The sequence below is a fragment of the Papio anubis genome, chromosome 1, assembly GCF_008728515.1.
Source record: "Papio anubis isolate 15944 chromosome 1, Panubis1.0, whole genome shotgun sequence".
NCBI classification, from domain to species: Eukaryota; Metazoa; Chordata; class Mammalia; order Primates; family Cercopithecidae; genus Papio; species Papio anubis.
In genome coordinates this window covers 22,236,736-22,251,938 of record NC_044976.1, presented here as the reverse complement: position 1 = coordinate 22,251,938, position 15,203 = coordinate 22,236,736, and the positions used below count along the sequence as shown (strand labels likewise).

The 15,203-nt window shown below is 45.1% G+C and overlaps 1 long non-coding RNA gene across 1 annotated transcript; it reads right to left on the bottom strand.

Moving 5' to 3' along the window:
* Positions 1-1,426: 1,426 nt before the first annotated feature.
* Positions 1,427-15,102, bottom strand: LOC103882367. Its single transcript, XR_002521610.2, has 3 exons — positions 13,392-15,102; positions 12,543-12,636; positions 1,427-1,750 (listed from the first exon to the last, which is right to left on the bottom strand). It is a non-coding gene; the product is annotated as an uncharacterized LOC103882367 (long non-coding RNA).
* Positions 15,103-15,203: the final 101 nt, after the last annotated feature.

Below are 15,203 nucleotides of genomic sequence, written 5' to 3'. Positions count from 1 at the left end.
ACTACAAATACAAAAAAATCAGCCGGGCATGGTGGCAGGCGCCTGCAGTCCCAGTTACTCGGAAGGCTGAGGCAGGAGAATGGTATAAACCCAGGAGGTGGAGCTTGCAGTGAGTCAAGATCACACCACTGTACTCCAGCCTGGGCAACAGAGCGAGACTCTGTCTTAAAAAAGAAAAAAAAAAAAAAAAGAATTCATTGTCAAATCCAATGTCATGAAGTGTTTACCACGTTTGCTTCTGAGAGTAGTGGTGTTGTTAGGTCTTATATTTAGGTATTTGATCCACTTTGAGTTATTTTTTGCATATGGTGTTAGGTAAGGGTCCAACTTCATTCTTTTGCAGTGTGCATTATTTTTATATAAATGAAATCATGTTATGCCTATTATTCTTCCACTTGCATTTTGAACTTAGTAAGTATTAAAGATTTTTAATGACCATTCGTCATCCTTGCTGACTGATGCATAGTATTTAATACCATGTGCTACCAGGCATATTGCCTCATACTTGTAATCCCAGCTACTTGGGAGACTGAGGTGGGAGGATTGCTTGAGCCCAGGAGTGTGAGGCTGCAGTGATCACACCACTGCACTCCAACCTGGGCAATAGAGCGAGACCTGTCTCTAAAAATAATAACATAATACCACATGCCAAATCGTGTTTACCACGCCTCTATTGGTGGACATATGGGGCCATTTCCTATTTTTCTTTCTCTCTTTTTTTTTTTTTTTTGTTTTGACACTGAGTCTCTCTCTCTCTCTCTCTCTGTCACCCAGGTTGCAGTGCAGTGGCACATTCTCAGCTCACTGCAACCTCCGCCTCCCTGGTTCAAGCAATTCTCCAGCCTCAGCCTCCCAAGTAGCTGGGATTACAGGCGCCCACTACCACGCCTGGCTAATTTTTGTATTTTTAGTAGAGATGGGGTTTTGCCATGTTGGCCAGGCTGGTCTTGAACTCCTGACCTCAGGTGATCCGCCTGCCTGGGCCTCCCAGAGTGCTGGGATTACAAGTACGAGCCACTGTGCCTGGCCTCTGTTTTTCTTCATTACAAACAATGATGGACATTGTATATGAACTTTACCCAAATACCTTTGGGCTCACATGGAATATTTTCAAGGAATAGAATATATCCATAGGATAAAGTATTTCTGTGGAATAAATAACTAGAAGTGGACGGCTGTATTGAACAATAGGCACTTAAAAAAAATTTTTTTTTGAGACAGAGTCTCATTCTATCACCCAGGCTAGAGTACAGTAGTGCAATCTCGGCTTACTACAACCTCCGCCTCCCGGGTTCAAGCGATTCTCCTATCTCAGCCCTCCAAAGTAGCTGAGATTACAGGTACGTGCCACCACACGTGGCTAATTTTTGTATTTTTTTAGTAGAAATGGGGTTTCACCATGTTGGCCAGGCTGGTCTCAAACTCCTGGCCTTAAGTAATCTGCCTACCTCAGCCTTCCAAAGTACTGGGATTACAGGCATGAACCACTGCACCCAGCCCACTTTAAAATTTTTGAAAGAGAGAGCCCCAGAGGTCCAGACTTCAGTGAGCCACGATTGCACCACTACACTCCAGCCCGAACGACAGAGGGAGACCTTGTCGCTAAAAAAAAAAAAAAAAAAAAAATCAGAATTGTAGTTACCTCCAACAGGAGAATAGTATAGATGGGAAAGGGGCACATGGAGGCTCAGTGGCTTGCTGTAGATGTTCCCTTTCTTTATTTGGAAGGTGGTCACATGGATGCGTACATCTGTAAAAATCCATCAAGTACTCAGGATTAATATAGGCTATGAAATCGGTAATGTGTATACTATCCCTTGATAGGAAAAAGAAGGAAGGAAGCGGGGAAGGGATCCTTTCTTAGGAAGCATGCTAAAAATCAAATAGTCTGGCTGGATGTGGTGGCTCCTGCCTGTAATACCAGCACTTTGGGAGGCCAAGGCGGGAGGATTGCCTGAGCCCAGGAGTTTGAGACCAGCCTGGGAAACATAGGGAGAACCTCCCTCTCTACAAAATAAAAAAGAAATCAAATAGTCTATAATTATCTGCTGACTACTCAAAAAGAAGTATATGTTTAAATCTGTCAAACATGATGCATCTTTATAAATCAAGATAAACACATAAGAACCAATTGTAAACAAAATTCAAGTTTCTGTAAAATCTCTAAAGTTAATACAATTCAGTTCCATAGACTGGACAACTCTTTCTGGTCATAAGCCCTTGACAGACACTAAGAAGGAAAATCCTTAAAGTAAAAAAGTTTGTCCTGTTGGTTTCATGCCTGTATTTCCTCTTCCTGACAAATAGTGATGCTCTAGATCTTCCTGTGGACAAATCAAACAGGCCCCGACCAAAAAGACACTTATCCAATATATTAATAAATCAAAAAAAGAAACAAAATAGTTCTGATATAATACTTATCCAACTTTTTTTTTTTTTTTTTTTTTTTTTTTTGAGGCAGAGTCTCGCTCTGTTGCCAGGCTGGAGTGCAGTGGCTCACTGCAACATCCACCTCCCAGGTTCAAGCGATTCTCCTGCCTTAGCCTCCCGAGTAGCTGGGACTACAGGTGCGCGCCACCATGCCCAGCTAATTTTTGTATTTTTAGTAGAGACAGGGTTTCACCATGTTGGCCAGGATGGTCTCAATCTCTTGACCTTATGAGCCACCTGACTGGGCCTCCCAAAGTGCTGGGATTACAGGAGTGAGCCACCGCATCCAGCCCAACTATAATTTGATAATTACAGTGGCCCTCCCCTTGGGGGATACATTCCGAGACCCCCAGTGGATGCCTGAAACCACGAATAGTACCAAACCCTATATATACTGTTTTTTCCTATACATACAAACTTACAATAAAAATTAATTTGCCAGGTGTCGTGGCTCACAGCTGTAATCCTAACACTTTAGGAGGCTGAGGCAGGAAGATCGCTTGAGTCCAGGAGTTTAAGACCAGTCTGGGCAACACAATGAAACCCCGTCTCTACAAAAAATGAACAAAATTAGGCAAGTGTGGTGGCATGTGCCTGCAGTCCCAGCTATTTGGGAGGCTGAGGTGAGGGATTACTTGAGCCCAGAAGGTCGAGGTTGCAATGAGCCAAGATTGTGCCACTGCAGCCAGCCTGGTCAACAGAGTGAGGCCCTATCTCAAATAAAAAAAAAAAAGTTTAATTAACCTTAAGTTAATCTGGCTAAATATATTGCCATAGATTGGAACATGCTTCTGTTCACGTCTTCCTTCCACCTGCAAATTTAGTGCCTTTTCTATCTTCACCAAGCACTTATCATACACTGTGGCTACAACTTTTACAGTCTGAGGTGCGACAGCAAAACTAGCATGAGTTTTTTTTTCCTTCTTCACAATGTCACCAATAGAGGATTCATTCTTATTGTAGATCTTAGCAACTTCAGCATATGATTTTTTTCTCAAGTCAAGAACTTTCACCTTTACACTTAAAGGAAGCACTTTACAGCTTCTCTTTAGCATATCCTAATTGCCAGCATCACTACTGTTTCATTTTGGGGCCATTGTTAAGTAAAATAAGGGTGACTTGAGCACAAGCACTGAAATACTCAGATAGTTGATCTGATCACCTAGATAGCTAGGAAGTGACTAATGGTGGTGGTGGGGGAAGGGCGTGGATACACTGGACAAAGTGGGGATTCATGTCCTGAGCTGGATGGAGCAGAATGACACAAGATTTCGTCACGCTACTCAGGATGGCATGCAATCTAAGACTTATGGGCTGGGCTCAGTGGCTCACACCTGTAATCCCAGCACTTTAGGAGGCCAAGGTGGGTGGATCACCTGAAGTCAGGAGTTCAAGACCAGCCTGGCCAACATGATGAAACCCCATCTCTACTAAAAGCATAAAATGTTAGCTGGGCATGGTGGCAGTTGCCTGTAATCCCAGCTACTCAGGAGACTGAGGCAGGAGAATCACTTGAACCCGGGAGGCACAGGTTGCAGTGAGCCAAGATTGTGCTGGAACAGAAATTAAAAGAAATTTTAAAATGTGTAAGCAGAAACTCATTGTATGTAAGAAAACCCAATTCCCCCCGAAAAAGAGAAAGAGCTGGAATCCTTTAAAAATTAACTGCCTGCTTTTCTGTGGCTAGTGAGCCTTATCTCCTCCTTTCCCAGGCATTGTGAAGACCCTGTTTCTCTAACTGTGCAGCTGCAAGGTCACTAGACAGATAAAACATGTTTGTCCTTGAAAAGTAAGAAATGGTGTAATGCATGTCTCAATTAATTGAATAACTGTCTTTGTTTGTCACTTCTGTAATATGCCTCCCCCTGCACAGATCTCCCCCCGCCCCATGAAATGCTTAAAAGGTAACTTAACTGTTTGTTCAGGGCTCAGTCCTTTGGATGTTAATCCAACTAGGCTGGTGCACCTAAACAATACATATCCTCCTGAACCCCATCAGTCTAATTCCTTATCAATCCCGCAATAGCGCCACTGCACTCCAGCCTGGGCAAAAAGAGCAAAACTCCATCTCAAAGACTTCTGAATGGTTTTTATTTCTGATATTATTCATTTTATATCTTCAGACCATGGTTGACCATGGGTGACCGAAACTAAAGAAAGTGAAACCACAGATAAGGGAGAACTACTGTATTCTTTAGAGTAGTACTCCCTAGAATAATAGACAGGAGTGTGAAAGTTTGGCTGGCACTCAGAATTTGGACAAACATTTCAAAAAATATGCTTCTCTGTCTCTACAACAAAATATAAATATCTGAAACCACCTAACTGAATTAATGACAAAAGCCAGCTCATGAGTTGTAAGATATTTTTCAAACAGCTAGTCAGCTAAAGAAGTTTCTCCACCTTAATTTAACCAGAGAAAAATGCCTTATGTCACAAATCTTGAAGCCACCATGACCAGTGATGTTATAAAACTAGAAGTGGCTGATAATTATAGAAAACTGTCAGACAGGCACAGTGGCTCATGCCTGTAATCCTAGCACTTTGGGAGGCAGAGGTGGGCGGATCACTTGAGGTCAGGAGTTCAAGACCAGCCAGGCCAATATGATGAAACCCCATCTCTACTAAAAATATTTTGAAAAATTAGCTGGGTGTAGTGGTGGGCGCCTGTAATCCCAGCTGCTCAGGAGGCTGAGACAGGAGAGTCACTTGAACCTGGGAGACGGAAGTTGCAGTGAGCTGAGATCGTGCCATTGCACTCCAGCCTGAACGAAAAGAGTGAAACTCCATCTAAAAAAAAAAAAAAAGAAAAGAAAAGAAAAGAAAACTGTCCACTGTCTGAAGACACAGGTTTATTCAGGAAATCTCTGGTTTATTTTGATTATTGCTTCACTCCTGCAACCTTGCTGCAATAAAGCCCACACGTATAGCCAGTGAAAGAGATATAAAGAACATTTGAGTTTGCCACTACAGAAACAACACAAATATCCAACAGTAGAGGTTATCTGGGTAAACTGTTACATCTTGTAACATTATATAAGCACTAAAAAATCATGAAGCAAGGCCGGGCACTGTGGCTCACATCTATAATCCCAGCACTTTGGGAGGGCAAGGCAGGTGGGTCACTTGAGGTAAGTAGTTCAAGACCAGCCTAGCCAAAATGGTGAAACCTCGTCTCTACTAAAACTAGCTGCACGTGGTGGCATGCACCTGTAATACCAGCTACTCAGGAGGTTGAGGCAGGAGAATCACTTAAACCCGGGAGGTGGAGGTTGCAGTAAGCTGAGATTGTGCCATTGTGCTCCAGCCTAGGTGACAGAGCAAGATTCTATCTCAAAAAAAAAAAAAAAAAATTATGAAGCAGAAATCTATTTATTGACATGATGAATAATTATATCCTTATTGAAAATCAAAGAAATGTATGTTTAAACCTAAAGATATGTAATTTCTGAGATTATCTGTAGTAAAAAAAATTTAAGCCAGGCACAGTGGCTTATGCCCGTAATCCCAACATTTTGGGAGGCTGAGGTGGGAGGATCACTTGAGCCCGGGAATTTGAAATCAGCCTGGGCAACATAGCAAGATGACATCACTACAAAAAAAAAAAAATTAACTAGCGATGGTGGTGCATACCTGTAGTCTAGCTACTTGGGAGGCTGAGGTGGGAGGATCACAGAGCCCAGAGGTCAAGGCTGAAGTGGGCGATAGTCACGCCACTGCACTCCAGCCTGAGCAATAGAGCAAGATCCTAACTCAAAAAAAAATTAAATTAAAATTTAAAAATAAGCCAGGTGTGGTGGCACGTGCCTGTAGTCCCAGCTACTCGGGAAGCTGAGGCAGGAGAATCACTTGAACCTGGGAGGCAGAGGTTGCAGTGAGCTGAGATCATGCCACTGCATTCCAACCTGGGTCTCAAAGTGAGCCTCTGTCTCAAAAAACAAACAAACAAAAAGCTTTCTTTAGGCCTGGGTGCCGTGGCTCATGCCTGCCTCCTATCACTTTGGGAGGCTGAGATGGGCAGATTACCTGAGGTCAGGCATTTGAGACCAGCCGGGCGGATCACGAGGTCAGGAGTTTGAGATCAGCCTGGCCAACATGGAGAAATTCTGTCTCTACTAAAAATACAAAAATCAGCTATGTGTGGTGGCGGGCACATAATCCCAACTACTTGGGAGGCTGAGGCAGGAGAATTGCCAGAAAGCAGAGGTTGCAGTGAGCCAAGATCGTGCCTCTGCACTCCAGCCTGGGCAACAAAAGTGAAACTCTGTCTCAAAAAAAATAAATAAAAAATAAGGCCAAGCGTGGTGGCTCACACCTTTAATCCCAGCACTTTGGGAGGCCGAGGCAAGTGGATCACCTGAGGTCAGGAGTTTGAGACCAGCCTGACCAACATGGTGAAACCCCATCTCTACTAAAAATATAAAAATGAGCTGGGCCTGATGGCACATATCTGTAATCCCAGCTACTCGGGAGGCTGAGGCAGGAGAATCGCTTGAACTCAGGAGGGAGAGGTTGCAGTGAGCTGAGATCACTCCATTGCACTCCAGCCTGGGCAACAAGAGTGAAACTCCATTTCAAAAAAAATAAAAATAAAAATAAAATAAAATAAAATAAAATAAAATATGGGAATAACCTAAATGCCCATCAATTGGGGAATGGTTGAATAGATTATGGTACACCCACACTATGGAATAGTACAAAGATATTTTTAAATAAAATAGATCTAGGCTGTGAGCAATGGCTCAAGCCTGTAATCCCAGCACTCTGGGAGGCCAAGGTAGGCGGATCATCTGAGGTTAGGAGTTCAAGACCAGCCTGGCCAACATGGCGAAACCCCGTCTCTACTGAAAGTACAAAAATTAGCCAAGTGTGGTGGCGCATGCCTGTAATTGCAGCTACTCTGGAGGCTGAGGCAGGAGAATCGCTTGAACCCAGGAGGCAGAGGTTGCAGTGAGCCGAGATCGAGCCATTGCACTCCAGCCCGGGCGACAGAGTGAGACACAATCTCGAAAAATAAATTAATTAATTAATTAATAAAATAGATATATTTATGTATTTACAAGGAAAAGTATCTACTATATACAATGAATTATTTTTAAAGCCTCTGAGTAATATGTATAGACAAGCTTCTCCCCTTACATTTCAATGTCTACAGTCACAGAAAAAAAGAATGTCAACTCTTCCCTCCACCAACAGATGGCATTAGCTGTAATGAATGGTCATTGTGAACTACATACAATTCAACAATGTTGCTGTTCTTGTGTCCAAGTAATGTTTCACGTATTATCAACCCCATAGTAGCCAAGAAGAATAAAGCCAGGGAGAATGCTGAACATGCTAATAAGAGGCAAACAATGATATAAGAAACAAACATAGAAATAATATTTACTTTGAAAGTGGGGAGAAATGAGAAATGTCATATTGCATGTGCCTGTGGAGGAGACTGCCACAGTGGCAACAGACTTTGTTTTAGAGATGGGGATCTCACTCTGTCACCCAGCCTGAGGTGCAGTGGCACAATCATGGCTCCCTGCACCTTTGAACTCCTAGACTCAAGCAATCCTCCCACCTCAGCCTCCTGAAGAAACTAGGAGTATAAATGGTACCATCACACCTGGTTAATTTTATTATTATTATTAATTTTGTAGAGACAGAGTCTCACTGTGTTGCCCAAGCTGGTCTTGAACTCCTGGCCTCAAGTGATCGTCTGGCTTCACCTTCCCAACGCACTGGGATTACAGGCAGGAGCTACTATGCCCAGCCAGGAACAGTTTTAAAGGACACAAAAGGCCGGGTGTGGTGGCTCACGCCTGTAATCCCAACACTTTGGGAGCCCGAGGCGGGGGTACTGCCTGAGGTCAGGAGTTTGAAACCAGTCTGGCCAATATGGTGAAATCCCATCTCTACTAAAAATGCAAAAACATTAGCCGGACATGGTGGCATGCGCCTGTAATCCCAGCTACTCGGGAGGCTGAGGCAGGGGAATTGCTTGAACCAGGGAGGCGGAGGTTGCAGTGAGCCGAGATAGCGCCACTGCACTCCAGCCTGGGCAACAGAGCAAGACTCTGTAATAGATAAATAAATAAATAAACAAACAAATAAATGACAGGCAAAAAAAATAAAGCATGTAGTACAGGAAAAGAAGGAAAAGTGAGAATGATAAAATGGAAAAAATTTCAGTTTATGGCTAAATAATCAGAATCAAATCAGATCTCTATCAGCTAATTTGTCTGGAAGTAAGTAGTGAGGAAGAGTCAAAGTTTAGGCCTGAATTTAGATTAGCCCTCATGAATTCAAGGAGACAAAGGGAGATGAGCACCAGGACCAAAAGTCCCCTTTCACCTCAGGTCATCCCAGGAACTGTGGCTGCTTCCCTTTGCCTGCCACTCCTCCAAGCACCTCCACTGCCTAAGGTTCCACCTCAACCCCTTAGAAAGAACAGACCCTGATAGGGCCGGGCGCAGTGGCTCAAGCCTGTAATCCCAGCACTTTGGGAGGCCGAGACGGGCGGATCACGAGGTCAGGAGATCGAGACCATCCTGGCTGACACGGTGAAACCCTGTCTCTACTAAAAAAATACAAAAAACTAGCTGGGCGAGGTGGCGAGCACCTGTAGTCCCAGCTACTCGGGAGGCTGAGGCAGGAGAATGGCATGAACCCAGGAGGCGGAGCTTGCAGTGAGCTGAGATCCGGCCACTGCACTCCAGCCTGGGCAACAGAGCGAGACTCCATCTCAAAAAAAAAAAAAAAAAAGAAAGAAAGAACAGACCCTGATATCAGGTAGTCTCACTACGATGATCCCACAGCCTGGAGGTTGGAGAAGAAGGAAGAGTGACAGATGTTCCTGCTTTCTTCACCCTTGCAGAGCTTTTGTATTGCCAATATCACCCCACAAATACTTGACCCTGAAGAAAGTGAAGGTTTTTCCTAAAAGGACTCCAGCAAAAGGCAAAGCAGAACCAAACCAAACCAAACAGGTCCTGGTCAAACAGGCAGTTATACAAATATATCCAAAAAATCTAAACGTATCAATACATTTAAAAAAACAAAAACACTTTCTTCCAGACTGTTCACCATCCCCACCACGGCCCTCTATCCCAGCCACAACTACCTACCCTCTAGACACGGGTTTAAGACAGCCTCAATCTGGCTAAGTGAATTGACTCACATCTATAGTCCCAGAACTGTGGGAGGTCAAGGTGGGAGGATTACTCGAGCCCAGGAGTTCGAGACTAGCCTGGGCAACATAGGGAGACCTTGTCTTTACAAATAAAATTTAAAGAAAAAAAATTTTTTTTTAATAGCCAGGTGACTGGGCGTGGTGGCTCACGCCTGTAATCCTAACACTTTGGGAGACGGAGGTGGGCAGATTGCCAGAGCTCAGGAGTTCCAGACTAGCTTGAACAACATGGTGAAACTCGGTCTCTACTGAAAATACAAAAATGTAGCCAGGCATGGTGGTGCAAGCCTCTAGTCCCAGCTACTCAGGAGGCTGAGGCGTGAGAATTGCTTGAAACCAGGAGATGGAAGTGAGCCTAGATCGCGCCACTTCACTCCAGCCTGGGTGACAGCAAGACTCTGTCTCCAAAAAAAAAAAAAAAGCCAGGCATAGTGGTGCACACCTGTAATCCCAGCTACTCAGGAGGTTGAGGCAAGAAGGATTGCTTAAGCCCAAGAGGTTGAGGCCGCAGTGAACCACGTCTGTGCCGCTGCACTGTAGCCTGGGCACCAGAGTAAGACTCTGTCTCTAAAAAGAAAAAGAAAGAAAGAAAAGACAACTTCAATCAGGGAGGAAGTAGAGGCAAAGAGAAGAAGGATGGCCTCATTTTTATTTTCTGTTGGTTCTGCAATCTGTTTCCCTGCAGAGTTTCTCCCCCAGTTGACTTTAAGGAAAGGAGGTAGCAATCCAAACCAGTTCATCATCTAAAATTTGGGGGCTCACTGCTTCTTTTAAAATTAAGGTTGAACTATAATTTACATACAGAAAAATGCACAGGTCTTGAGTGTACAGTTCGATGAGTTTTGACAAACATGTACAACAGTGAAACCAATATCCCCAACAAGATTTTGGCCATTTTAATCAACCCAAACATTTCCTCCATGCCACACACCAGTCATTCCCCTTCAGAGGCAACCGTTGTTCTAATTTTCACAACCACAAATTAGTTTCTACCTGTCCTCGCACTTCATATGAAGGGAATCACTCAGTATTGCTCTCTTGTATCTTTTGCTTCTTTCACTCAATTTTTTTTTTTTTTTTTTTAAACACAGGGTCTCACTCCAATGCCCAGGCTGGAGTACAGTGGCACAATCTTGGCTCACTGCAACTTCCGCCTCCTGGGTTCAAACAATTCTCCAGCCTCAGCCTCCCGAGTAGCTGGGATTACAGGCATGCGCCACCACGCCCAGCTAATTTTTTTTTTTTTTTTTTTTTTGAGACGGAGTCTCGCTCTGTCACCCAGGCTGGAGTGCAGTGGCCGGATCTCAGCTCACTGCAAGCTCCGCCTCCCGGGTTCACGCCATTCTCCTGCCTCAGCCTCCCGAGTAGCTGGGACTACAGGCGCCTGCGACCTCGCCCGGCTAAGTTTTTGTATTTTTAGTAGAGACGAGGTTTCACTGTGTTAGCCAGGATGGTCTCGATCTCCTGACCTCGTGATCCGCCCGTCTCGGCCTCCCAAAGTGCTGGGATTACAGGCTTGAGCCACCGCGCCCGGCCAATTTTTATATTTTTAGTAGAGGCGGGGTTTCACCATGTTGGCCAGGCGGGTCTCAAACTCCGGACATCAGGTGATCTGCCCTCCTAAGCCTCCCAAAGTGCTGGGATTATAGGTGTGAGCCACTGCTCACGGACTAAATCCTAAAAGTATTTTAAAATCTAAAAATACGGGAGGCCAAGGCAGGTGGATCGCTTGAGCCCATGAGTTCAAGACTAGCCCGGGCAATGTAGTAAGACCTCATCTATGCTAAAATAAAAATTTTTTTAATTTTTAAAAAAATGGCAAGTAACACTGGCATCTATAAAAAGAAGAAATCTGAAAATGAAAAAGTTTACTTTTGAAGAAAGGTTGGAAGTGGCTAAACAGATCTAGCTAAAGCCCTTGTGTCAGGTAAGTATCATTTCTTCTGGGGAAGCCCGCTTCTTTTAGCATGTACCACACTCCAGTTATCTGGAAAAAAATCTGGAGCAACAATGTTTGACCTCAATCCAAAGTTATAGAAGGAAACATAATTGACTTCAAATAATATAGCAAACCTTAAGTACACACATAAAAATTGACTGTTGTCCAGACACAGTGGCTCACACCTGTAATCTCAGCATTTTAGGAGGCTGAGGTGGGAGGATCACTTGACTCTAGAAGTTTGAGACCAGCCTGGGCAACACAGCAAGACCCCCTCTCAAAAAAAATATTTAAAAATTAAGTGAATATGGTGACAGGAGCCTGCGGTCCCAGCTACTTGGGAGGCTGAAGTAGGAGGATCGCATGAGCCCAGGAGGTCAAGGCTGCAGTGGGTCGTGATCATGCCACTGCACACTTCAGCCTAGGTAACAAAGCAAAGACCCTGTTTCAAAATTTTTTTTTTTTTTTTTTTGAGACAGAGTCTCGCTCTGTCGCCCAGGCTGGAGTGCAGTGGCCGGATCTCAGCTCACTGCAAGCTCCACCTCCCGGGTTTACGCCATTCTCCTGCCTCAGCCTCCCGAATAGCTGGGACTACAGGCGCCTGCCACCTCGCCCGGCTAGTTTTTTGTATTTTTTAGTAGAGACGGGGTTTCACCGTGTTAGCCAGGACGGCCTCGATCTCCTGACCTTGTGATCCGCCCATCTCGGCCTCCCAAAGTCCTGGGATTACAGGCTTGAGCCACCGCGCCCGGCTCAAAATATTTCTATAAATTTACTGTCACTCAAAATCTAGGTTTGAAATTCACTCTTGGTCACTAAAGGGGCAGGTGCAGAGTTTTTCTGTCCTGGGTCCTCAGCCTCGTGCCCCATTTCCAGCTCTCTTCCCTGCCCCGCTGCCGCCCCACTCCTACCCTGGGATGGGACTGCTGCTGTGGAATATGCTTCCTCAATTTCCCGAAAGTCTGAGGTCATCCAGAGAGTCCCCTTACTTACTTAGCAAGTACAGGAGGAGACTTGCAACTAATTTTTTATTTGCTAGAATTTTCTTTTCACCATTTTTTCTCCTCTCAAAAGGAAACTTTCCATCCTGCAGGAAGAAGACAAAATAATTATTTCATTCAAGAGATCAATGATAACGACTGTGATAAATGGTCTCAATAAAGAGATTCTTGGGTGAACAGGGATCTCCAAGCATTGCCACGATAGTACACTGGGAGTTGTATCTGTGGTTTATGTACACAAATAAGTTCTGATTGACAGAAAGACTGTGGACTCAACAGCTGACATGTAAAAGGACAGGATGAGGCCAGGCGCGGTGGCTCACACCTGTAATCCCAGCACTTTAGGAGGCCGAGGCGGGCAGATCACCTGAGGTCAGGAATTCAAGACCAGCCTGACCAACATGGTGAAATCCTATCTCTACTAAAAATATAAAATTAGCCAGGTATGGTGGCACATGTCTATAATCCCAGCTACTTGGGAGGCTGAGGCAGGAAAATCACTTGAACCCAGGAGGCTGAGGTTGCAGTCAGCTGAGATCACACCATTACACTCCAGCCTGGGCTACAAGGTGAAACTCCATCTCAAAAAAAAAAAAAAAAAAAAAAAAAATGAGCAGGATGCCTCCTTTCTGGGTCTCCTGCCCCCTTGTATGAATGCAGGGACTGCTGGGGGAGGTGACTCCCATGCTCTCTGCCCACATCAGTTTGCCTCAGGCTGTACAGTTGGCTGTCTCTCTTGGGCAAAAACCACCATGTGCCCCAGTTGTGGTCCCTAATATATCCTCAATGCTGGCCAGACCACTCCTGCCCATAGGTCACTGCTCTGCCCTGTCACTCTCACCTGATTGGATACCAGTTCTCCTCTGATTCACCCCTCGTGCAGGCTGCAACTTTGAGTTGCCCAGGAGGGCCATTGATAACCCCTGAGCAACTGTCAAAGAAAAACAAGCCAGATACTGGTTAAAACAGTGAAAACAGATTATATGCAGTAATGAGGGGCAGTAGGGAAAAGAGCTGAGCTCTCTTCTGGTTTACCCAGAGGTAACAGCATTTTAAAGGGAGAATGGGAGTGGGAGTGGGTAGAGGCAAGCAAGGACTAAAGGGAAAAGTTATCAAGTGAAAATGCAGTCGGCCAGCTGTGCCTGCTAGCTGGCGATCAGCAAGGCTGGGATTCTGTCCTCCCATAGAGACTGGGAGACAGAGGCCTTCCTGATAATCACATTTCAAAGGAATGGCTTTCAGGTCTTTTGAGAAAGGTAAGTTGTAGGAGATACACACACATCTCAAAGGGCAGAGGAAGGAGTCTCAATAGGAGGCCCTTTTCATGAATGCTTTGTGAAAGTGGGTGTCAGGGGTCTATATTAGGTACTGGCTGCCAACAAACAGTTCATTCTTTTGACTGCCCGAAGATTTTACAGACAGGAGCTTAAAAGGGGGCTGGATGGTCCCAGAGATGCCACCTGAGGCTGCTAGAAGCCATGCTAGGGCTGGTCAAATCTCTTAGCACAGGAGTTTGCAGTCATTAGGTGAAAAGAGTTCTTGCAGTTCTCACTACCTTCACATCAGACCCCAACCAGCGCCACTGACCTTGCCCTTGCTACTTGCCTGCCAACAACCTCTATTCTTGCCCATGAGCTGCCAACAGCCTCACCAATAATTGCTACTTACATATTTGACTCTGCAGCTCACAGTCTGCTGCTGGTGGAGGAAGGATTCAACCTCCTTCACAGCTTGGACTCCTGGTGCTACAGCTTCATCAGCTTTTATACCCAGATTAGTTTCCTTCCCCACTGCAACCATGAGCCACCACTCGGAGGTCCCAGTTATAGCCACACCCTGTGCAAAGAGCCACTGCCTACATCCCACCCAAGGCCCCATGTCTGAGCCTAGCATGGTGTATTCTTTCTTCTCCAATGTCGCCTCTCTCTCTGGAACACAATTGCACCTACGGTGTGGCTCCATCCCCCACCAAACATGCCCAGGTAAATTTGAGCCCCAAGTGAGGGCAAAGCTCACATTTTTCACCTGGTGCTCCTAGGCCTGTGTAAACAAGCAATTCTAACCGTGCAGCCGGATGCTATTTTATACTGTTATCTAATGTGGGTTTTGTTCCTGAATCTTTCCGCCCATTTGGGAAGCAGGTAGGACATTTGAAGCTCATTCCCTCAGGAAGTGATGGGGGATACAGCAGAACAAAGAGTCCATTCTTAGCTTTTGAGTTTCAAATAGACCTTTGAAAGTTATGCCAGAGAGCATATCTGTGGGGGGAAATAGGGGCAGGAGTTGAATTTTTAAATCTAAAGCCTGGGTGGGGCGCAGTGGCTCACACCTGTAATCCCAGAGCTTTGGGAAGCCAAGGAGAGGATCACTGAAATCCAGGAGTTTGAGACCAGCCCGGGCAATATAGCGAGACTCTGTTTCTACAAAAAATAAACAAAAAGTCATCAGGCATTGTGGAGTACCTACAGTCCTAGCTATTTAGGAGGCTGAAGTGGGAGGATCACTTGAGATGGGGAGTTTGAGGCTGCCTGAGCCCTGATCACACCACTGCACTCCAACCTGGGTGGCAGAGTGAGATCCTGACTCATAAAATAAAATAAAATCTGGTAGGGTCCAGTGGCTCATGTCTGTAATCCCAGTACTTTGGGAGGCC